Here is an 11,737-nt window from a genome sequence, read left to right as displayed (position 1 = left end):
ATTTTTTATATAAATACTGTGAGATGAAAGATGTTTTGAAAATTATTATTTTTTGAATAAATCTCTCTCTCTCTCTCTCTCTCTCTCTCTCACACACACACACACACACACACACACACACATACACACAAAACTGACTGACAATCTGTTAAATCAACACACAATATGTTAGGATATATATATTTATCTGAAATCATCTCTCAAAATCTCTGAGCAATCATAGCTCTCTCTCTCTCTCTCTCTCTCTCTCTGTCTCTCATTCACTACCACTTACTTACTCACTCACCCTCACTCTCTATCTCCCTATCCTTCAAAAAAATAAGTCTATCTGTCTGTCAGTTATTATATAAAGTCAAAGCACTCACTCCTCTAACTATCAGTTTTATTCATATCTATCTATAATATTGAATGTAATTTTTATTATTTATCAAAAAAATCTTTTATACAGATAAAAACAGTATACCTTTATATATATACATACACTGTTATACTATTAGACAATTTTATTGTAAAATTATTATTTTTATACATATAAATATACAAAAATTATACACTCTTTTTTACACAAATATAAAAATTTTCAATTTTTAAAACTTATGAAATCGTTTTTAACTTTATATGAGATAAAATAATATTTATTATTATTATTATTAATATAATTTCATTAGTTTTGATAAATGAAACATAAAAAAAATAAATAAATTACTTTAAATAAATACAGTATACTATATACAGTATTATTACTTTAATAGTAAAGTAAAGAAAAAGTTTGCACACAATTTAAAAATTTAAAGTCAAAACAAATGATAAATTAAGAGCACATAAAAAATGACAAAAACTATTTCAAGTTATGTATGTTTTTTTAAAAGTAAAAGTYTGTTTCAAAATAGTTAGACTTGATTTTCATTTTGCGGCTAAAATCTCTCACTCACTCACTCTTTCTCAACATTAAAACTGTCGGAAATATTTTATAATTTATTTTAACAATAAACTGCTTCTTGTATTAAATATTATATGTATTGCCACTAACTTTCACTTGTTTTTACTATACTTTAATTCACTTTAATTTTAATACTTTAAATGATTAATCATTTTTATTTATCATTGTATTTATTATATACATAGTCTTCTCTCTCTCTCTCTCTCTCTCTCTCTCTCTCTCTCTCTCTCTCTCTCTCTCTCTCTCTCTACTCACTTCACATATTACTATCATTTTGACGTTTAACTTATAGTTTTTTATATTTATATAAAATAATAAAGAAAAATAAAACAATATTTCATAATTTTTATAAATTTATGTATTCTTCTGCATATTTATTTTTTTTAAAAAAGTTTAACTAAATATTTAAGTTTTTATATTATATAGAAAAAATACTTTCAACATTTATACACATATAAATAAGTTTATTTTTTTTTATAATACACGTTTTTCATATGGCATATTATCAATATTAATGTTAGCTAGATTATAATAGGCGATAACAAATTTTATAATATATTTTAATATTTAAAAAATTATATTTTCTCGCTCATCATCATTATTATCAACATCATGTAATAACAATTATTAATTTACCATAAAATATTTATAATCTATAATATAGATTCTATATGGTTATTACTTTTTTTAAAAAAATAACTATTTATTTTACTTATGATAATAATCAAYATTTTTCGCTGAAATCGACCATAAATTCATTGGTTTTTTTAAATTTTATTTTATTATTTCRATCGCTAACTATATCACAACTCCTATCAWAACATCCCTATTGAGATACAGAAATATATATATATACTTATATGAATAAAATGTTTTGTTTTAAATATAGTTTGCACCAAAAAAAATTGCAAAATACTTTTGATTATTACACGAAATATACATTAAATTGTTTATTATTATTATTATTATTATTATTATTATTATTATTATTATTATTATTATTATTATTATTATTATTATTATTATTATTATTACCAGAATATACTGTATAGTATAGCAAAGGCATACCAATGATGTATTGAGTGATACAATCGTTGAAAAGTAGACTTTCAACACTTTAGCACCACTTTTACCAAACACCTGATCCCAGTCTAACATTGCATGCAATGCTTTTGGATGCAATTTTTACAGTCGATAGGGTTGCCCGTAGAGGTTGATAGCCATGTGTTCAATGAGTGAGAGAGAGAGAGAGAGAGAGAGAGAGAGAGAGAGAGAGAGAGAGAGAGAGAGAGAGAGAGAGAGAGAGAGAGAGAGAGAGAGAGAGAGAGAGATTGAGGGGACGACTTGTTTGTCGTGCAAAACGGCATTATACGTGTGTTTTCCCAAATAAGCTATTCATATAATATATAATAATATTAAACATTATAACATACCAGTGCTCTTAATTATTTTAACCAACACTTTTTGTTAACTCTCAAGTTTTACAACCAATTTTTCTACACTCAACTACCTATCCTTCAATCTCTCTATTCATTTTAATTCCCAGTGTTTTTAATGATAAACAGATCAATCATTGATTTTTACACTTTAGGCGCACCGGTAGCACATAGTATATTACAGTTTTGTATGCGTTACATTTGGTGTTAGTGCCCCTAACAATTTCTAGTATAATTTGTTATTATGGTATGTTTGTATGTATGTATGTACAGTATGTATAGCACTAGTATTAATGGAAAAGTGATATAACATTTTGTGTGTTGTTTARCACATACATACAAACATATACATACATACAAAACACTGGTATGTAATGATATAACCATATAATTCAAATATCGGTATTATAGGGGTTGGTTATATCGGTTTAGATATACTATATTTAGCATGCATAATTAGACTAGGAAAAAAAGAGTATTTAATTAACAGTGTATATATAAATTTATAATACAATACTACCGGTGCTTTAGTATAGTACTATTGCATGTTATATTATGTACTAAAGTATACAGTATGTAAACTACATGTGGGTTCAAACCAATCATCAATATTATTAACGTTAACTAACAATTAACTGTACATATAATTAACTTTTTTTAACCAACATTTTAACCACCGATGGCTTTATGTATAGAATCCGCAAACTGATCTCACAATAGTTTTTTCTATCTAAAAAGCATCGGTAGGTTAATGATAACTGTAAGTGTATTTGAATAGCACTATTAATTTACATTTATTTTTAAAAGCACTGATCCCCCCTTTTTTATATTTTCTCGGAGGTTATGAAAACAAATACATAAGTAATATATATATATATTTTTAAATATACTCTTAAGTATAAGGTTTAACATAAGCAGTACTGTATAGATATTTACGATATGACTCTACTATATATTAGACTATCATTTATGACAGTAATGAGACACTAAAAGATAAACTTCTGGCAATACTAAATATATATATATATATATATATATATATATATATAGTATTTATTGTACATACAGTTAGCAAAACATTTGCATAACCGTTTGCCATCACCCAAACTCCCTGTGCTCTCTATGTCTTCCCGAAAAACTTTATATAAATACTTAAAGATAAAGAGTGAGTGAGTTTTCTTAAGTATAATAAGTCCTAAAAGTTTTTTTTAAATTTTTTTTGTTGCTGTTAAGGCAGTAGTCGTTTACATACTTGAAAATCGTTGAACGATATGTTAAATGGCTATAAAAATGTTTTAAAAGTCTACAATAATAAATAAGTGTTAAGTAATATTAAAGATATATATATATATTTATATATAATTTATATATACAGTAATACCAGTAGTTTATATGATATTAACAGTGCATTTGTCTTTAAAGTGTGTTATAAATAGTGTGTTAAAGGAGTTTCTCCAGAGAAGTCATCGAAAAATATTTAACGAAATGAAAAACAAAACATAAATTTTGCGGCAATTTTTTTTGGTGTTGATATCACAAACAATAATATATTATATTATTAGTACTTTATATTACTTATTGGCAGAGATATGCTCATCAATTAGTATCTTAAGATTTTAAAAATAAAATCTAAGATAAACATATACAGTAATATATATATATATATATATATATATATATATAGTATATGATTGACATATTGTTAATAATAAGGGCATCAATATATATATATATATATAAAACAATAATACTAATAATATTGAAATTGTAATTAGAGCTTAAAATTTGATGTATTGTTATTGATACCCAGATATTATATAATACAATATAATTTATATCTCACACATAATATATTATACTTAAAATATTTTTTTGATTTTGTTTAGTTTAAGTACAAACAGTGGATCTATGCCAGGTGGGAATTTTGCCAATTAAACTTGGGTATTGTTAAATAAATATATATTGAATATATACTGTATATTGAACACAACTATACTAATTAACTAAAAATATTTTATTTTTATTATAGATAACTAATAAATGTTAGACAAATATGCCGGAAAATATAGATTTTAATACTATAAATCTTAAAGATATTGTTATTTTTGTGTTAATTATAAAATTCCTGTAATATTTGTTTCAAAAGATATTTATCATTGTAGTAGTTATATTATATAAATTATATAAGTTTGTTATACAGTATATATTTATAATATTAATATATAAGTTGATATATTTATTTTAATCTCTGAAAAATTGCATAAAAACAATAAAAATTAATAATACTTTTTTTGTACTTATAATGTCGGTATGTCTGTCATAGTTTGTTAGCTTTTAAAATACAAAAAAAAGATATTATATTTTTCTTTTACATTATAATGATTGACAAAATAATAATAATAATACAGTAATAATGATAACTTGAAATAAAATGAAATAAATTCAATTATATTAACGTTTTGTGGTTTTTCATTTAAGTCAAAAAGCGGATACGAGAAAATATATTAATCAATAATAAAGAAAATTAAACTAATTTTGTTGGGACTCTCTCTCTCYCTCCCTCTCTCCTCTCTCTCTCTCTCTTTCTCTCTCTCTCTCTCTCTCTCTCTCTCTTTCTCTCTACTCACACAAAAAAGTCTAAAAGATTTATTATATATTACATATAGTATTTAATAGTGTAGTTAATGACTGTCTCTCTTTCCTATTGTAGACCAAAAGGCATGACCTTATCATAGAGGAGGTGTATTATTATTATTATTATTATTATTATTACGACTAAAAGAAATTGAATGTTTTATAATAGTCGGTGAGATAGTATATGACTCTCATAATCAAAATAATAGATATATGAGAAGGAAATTGAAGATTATATATGATATTTGTATTGAGATATTGAGAGATAGATAGTCATACAGAGAGCACATACTGTATATAGTGGGAGATTGAATGAAAAAATAAGAGATTGAATAAAACGGATGGTTAGTATTGAATTGTCTATTACTTACTGTAGTRTAGTGTTTGAGGAAAGTTATGATTTGTAGTGAAGGATAGGACACATACTCACCACTACAGCAAATACTACTCATTATATTTTCTTATTTACTATTCTTTATGTTCAATGCCTTTACAATTATTTTTTTATATTATTATATCTATTGAATAGCGTGTTGTCAACTCATATACCAATCTCTGTCTGTCTCTCTCTCTCTCTCTCTCTCTCTCTCTCTCTCTCTCTCTCTATATATATATATATATATATATATATATATATAAGTAATGGAGTAAATATAGTGAAAATAATAATAGTTTTTTAATTGTATTGCCTCTCCAACAAAACAAAAATCTCAGAGTTTGATATATCATATATAAGATAAGGATCACTATCATAGACACGCCGGTGCTCTCTCTCTCTCTCTCTCTCTCTCTCTCTCTCTCTCTCTCTCTCTCTCTCTCTCTCTCTCTCTCTCTCTCTCTYACTGCCAGTGCTAACACTTGCGCGTCCTATCATTCAATTGATCATAAGTTCACACAAAACACTTGAAGCACACAATTATAACAACGAGGAATTGAATCACAAATAAAATTATAAACAGAAAAATTGTTTTAGTTGTTTTTTGTAGTAGAGTTATATATATATATATATATATATATATATTGCCAGTTCATCATCACATATACCGGTGCACAACATCATCATCATCACTAGTGCAATGCCTCTGAGCTATTTTATCAGTGAATGACTGACTGAAAGAGAGAGAGAGAGAGAGAGAGAGAGAGAGAGAGAGAGAGAGAGAGAGAGAGAGTCTAAAACATATAGTGTTTGAAAGCAAACATTAATAATAACTAACTTTCAGTAAATTTAATAKAATGAGTGAAAAGATAAATAAATAAATAAATAAAACAAAATATAAAAATCACAATTTATTATTAATACAGTATAATAAATAACTTTGCAATTTGTTTTTTATGCTATACCAGTCTTACATATATTCAAAATTGATAACTGTTTTGTGATAACCCCCTCATTTTGACAGCACCGACCAAAGTAGCCAAACAAAACAAAATGCATGTGTGAATCACAGGCTAAACATTAGGAACAAAAAAATTAACATTAATAGAGACTTTTGTGTTTAGAGAGCACCGGGAGATAAATAGCAAAGTTAGAGCTGTTAGTGTAGAGAGAAAATCAACACTTGACTGTCTGGAGAGAGAGAGAGAAAGAGATGGCTTATTAATATGGATGAGACACCAATAAATTGCTTACTTCCAGTTCATCTATCTATCTCCCGGTGCTCTCTCTCTCTCTCTCTCTTTGCTTATAACTCGGAAACATATACAGTGTCTATGCATTCACACATTGCGCTCTCATTTCATATCAAAATATATTAAGTGTTGAGTTTTTTTTGTATGTGTATGCATACAATTTCCCCAAAATATACTATATATTTATATAAAGATAACACACACACACATACACTAGTGTCAGTCTAACTATCAATGTTATGCCTAAAAGTTAATTACAGAGTCCGTTCAAAAAATTTGTTGACACATTAAGTATAGGGCTTTTGAATTAATCAAAACAAACGCTTATCTATTAAAATATTATTCACTACAGTGACTATATGTGTAAAGTATCTACTTTGCCGAGTGCACCGGCATCTCATCATTACACTAGTAGGTGCTTTTGCCTATTGTTTTTTCTTTTGCACTGATGATACTGTACATGCAATGGGAAAGCCGTTTACTTTTCAATGACAACGATTTAAGTGCTTATACTGTATAATATCATATATTCAATGCCTGTAATACTACTGTATATTGCTTTTTGATTGTCACTCTCTCGTCACACTTGATAAACAAATTTTTATGTTAATTTAATTTATTAATTCACATTATATAATTTACTGTTATTAATATCGTATTATCATATATTTATAATTTAATCACATTATAAACACATTATTATACGTATCTCACACTTAATACTCACACTAAACTAAACTACTGTGTGTACAGTACTACTACTACTACTACTACTACTAAACATTCAATATTATTATTATATAATTTTGGAAATAACTTATACAGTATATAATATATAAATAAAAGTTTCACACATCAAATAGTTTACTTTCAAAAAAATAAATAAAATAGACGATAAATTAATTGTAATTTAGATTTTAAGAGTTTATATATACAGTGTATATCATTAGTATTATTATAATTTCTAACGGATTTCCTATTCATAGCGTACTAACTGACATCAAATATACTGTACCTAAAGATATGAACAAATATTATATMATATATTTTTCTTAAAGAGTCGACTCCTAATGTCTCATGTATTTCATGTTATTATTAAAACATATACTAAACTAACATTAAAAGGAAAAAATCTTAATATTATTAGAGTGAAAAAAATCAGTCAAAATTAAAATTTCTATAATTATAAACTCATTCATTATGTTTAATAGCTTATTAATATCAATGAAAGAATGAGAGAGAAAATTTATTTTACAAAAAAAAAGTTTTTAAAAAAATGATAAAATTCAAATTTAATAATAATATCATAATAATGATACATTAAAAAAATTTAATTTTAATATCCATCTCATATTTATATATTCAKATAAATTGTTATTACATTATATTTTTCTGATAAGAATATAATTTGCATCAAAATAGAGCATAAAATTGCTTTTTAAAAAGTCCGGATCTTTTTTGAATATATATATATATATATATATATATATATATATAAATATTTTATATTAGATGTCTATACAGTTATGTAATAGATAAATTTATATTATATGGATAAATATATAGTGTTTTTAAGGATTTACTATAACTTAAACGATATATTCTTTTTTATTATATAAATATATAATTTTATATATATATATATCATATTATTTTAATAAAAAAGCTAACTATTGATTTTAGATTATGTTTATTAAGTTTTTTTGTGTGTTTATGTTTGCAAAAAAACAACAACAAAAATGAATTCATAAATAAAATTAATGTATTGTTTGGATAAAAGATTTTGGTATTCAAAAAATATTAAGTTTATATAAGATTATAATTTAATTATGTCTTTAAATCTATTTTTTWATTTTTTTTGACTTAATCTTTATATTTCATATTAATGTATTATACTTAATATACGGTACAGTCTTGTATAACTATGCTATTATGTATTGCAATTAAAAAATTTATTAAACATTATTTATTATTTATTATATATTTATTATAATATAAATGACATGTACTATATTTTTAATTAATATTTATAGTTTAATCTTATTACTATAAATATTATTATTGTGATAAAAATATTTTAATATCATAAAAATGTTTATTAATTGCTAATTTGAAAATATAATTTGCATATAATTAGCATCTAATTTATATGCATTTTATAATTAAATAAAATTCTATAAAATTCAATTAAACAAACAAACAATATAAATAAAATGTTATATACATTACAAAATTTATTTTAGTTGTTAAAAATTTTTGCAAATAATCACATTAAATTATTGTCATGTTTAATTATAAAGTTTTCAAACAAATAAATTAGTTTTAGCACAAAATAAATAGGATTTATTTATTTTTTTTTTGGTTTTGAAAAAATTAAATTAAATTTTAGTTAAGTTTTCTAAAATTATTTTAGACATTTATATAGGATATCTTTAAAATAACTAAATAAATAAATTAGGTATCAGTGATATCACACTCTTGTTGTCGATGAGTTTTCTTGGCTATGTGTTTGGCTTATTAAATATAAAATTTAGATAAYWTACACACACAAAATAATAATAATGTTTGGGGGGACAGGTAGTATACGATAGAGACAGGGGGAAGTAGAGGCAATCTCATTATATACTTTTACCCCCCCCCCAATGCAATAGCTATACAGATAAGATCTAACTCTCGGGGCTTTTACTTTTCACACAATTATCACTTTGTGTGCACAWAAATATTATTATTATTATTATATGATTTTGATCACAATTTTTTTTGTCGCTAAATAGTTGTTTAGTATAGTCTAAACTCTGCGGTCTCTCTCTCTCTCTCTCTCTAAAACAAAAAATTAATTTAATCTAAATTGCATTTATAAAAAAAATTGTAGACTCAAAGTTAAAAACGCAATGTTAAGGTCGACAAAAATTTTTGAGATCAAAAAATTAATTAAATAAAACAGAAAATCAAAGAAAAATATACTTAAAACTAAAGTGAGAAATGCTTTTCTATTACTATTAGATCTAAACTATAAATGTATTGCATTTTCTTTTACTGTGTTTGAGCACCGAAACTAATGTATAGATAGATATATTTAGCCATTTATTTAATATATATATATATATATATATATTTCAACTGATAAATGGTTTACTAAATACAAACTGTGAACACACATACAGTATATCTGTATATATTAGACCAGAAAAACTATTTATTGACATAGATTTTATATATCATATATCATTAATATAATATAAATGATATTATTTTTAACGTAGATTATTAAGTTTTTTTAAATGATTTTAGTTGCAATTTATTTAAAAATTATTACGTTTTCTGGTAAATTGCAATATATATATAAATTTTTACCACTGTTATCTAAAACCATTAGTTTTAAAAACCACAAAATTTTTTTTTAAACTTAAGTTTTCAACTGATTAACCAATTGATGTGTTGATGAAGTGATGATTTTTTTAAAAAATAATAATTTAATCTAATTATAAAACTGGCTTTTTTAAAAAAATATAACTTTGAACTATACCTAAAATTGATTGCAATCCACTTAAACAAACCATACTATTATACCGCAATTATGGATCAGCAAAAAAAATTGTTTTCTGAATATATAACACATATAAATATTTTTTTTCTAAATAGTACTTTAATATTATCAATAAACAAAMAAAATTTGTGCATAACTTGTGATTTTTTGTCTAGAAAAATAAAATAAAATAAATATCGCTTTGTGGGGAAAATGTAATTTAATTTTAATCTAAATTTTTAAATATTTGCAGTTTTGCACTTAATATTTTAATATTAGTAGTACTGTTTAATACTGTATCTTAAACTAGAATACTAAGTAAAATATAATAATAATTTAATATTTTATTTTATATAAATATAAGAATTTTGGTAATATAATAAAATTAATTGCCACCAAAAGGGCTGATAAAATATTTATAATTATATGATTATCGGTATAATTAATTTTTATAATTTATTAAAAATAATAATAATAAATAAAATAATATTTGCAAAATTTCCATTAAAATACCAAATAAATTATCGTATTATATATATATATTTTTTAATTACTTAATATTGTATTGACCACACAAAYGGTATTATTATTATTTTATTGAATTTTATTATATCGATAATATACAAAAGTGTGTTAAATTTAATATTTAATTGAACCAATAGTGAACAAAAAAATCTGATTATTTATTTTATAACAATAATAATTTCTAAGTAATAAATAATAATATTAATTAAAATTTCAAAAAATGCGTGTAAATGTTATTGTAATATAATATTAATTAAATGACTGTTTTTGTATAAAATGTTTTTTCGTGAAATTTTGTTACAAAATCATTAYATTTTCTAATCAATTAATTTTTTTCTAATAAAAATAAGTTTGTTGTATTAGGAAGTTTTTAGTTTTAAATAATTATAAATATTATTATTATTATTATTATTAACGATAATCTTGTTTTCAATTTAATTAATGTTATATTTACAATTAGCAATTTTATTATTTTTTAGTTTTCTCAGTGACTATTGGATAAATACATATTAAATAAATAAATAGATAAATAAATGATAAAACAAAATAATAATAATAATAATAATAATAATAATAATAATAATAAAACAAACATGATTTTCCATTAACTAGATTATAAATACAGTTTAAATTATGTTAACAAATTTGAACCGATAGTTAAATTAAAGAAAATTTTTTGTTTAACAAAACAAAGATTAATATCAATAAATTATAAACAAATTTTGATAATAAGATATACAAACACAATATTATAACATTATAAACACTTTTTAAAATATTTTATTTTTTTAGAAAAATCATTATCTGATTCATGAAATCTCAATCACTGATTACACGATCACTTTGGGAGGAGATTTTGCAAACATATTATATGTGTTTTTAATAAATTATTTGCTGTTTTATTTACTTCAATAATAAATTAAATGTGATTTTATAAGTGTTTTATATAAAAACTAAAACAAATTATCATTTTGAAAGTAATAAGTTATTACTAATAACACATTTATATTAATATAATTATTAGTGAACTGCTTTAAGTAAATGTCT

This window comes from Oppia nitens, unplaced genomic scaffold, assembly GCF_028296485.1.
Source record: "Oppia nitens isolate AA-2021 unplaced genomic scaffold, nextdenovo-longstitch-racon4-pilon3 scaffold5_pilon_pilon_pilon, whole genome shotgun sequence".
Lineage (NCBI taxonomy): Eukaryota > Metazoa > Arthropoda > Arachnida > Sarcoptiformes > Oppiidae > Oppia > Oppia nitens.
This window is presented reverse-complemented; position numbering follows the sequence as displayed.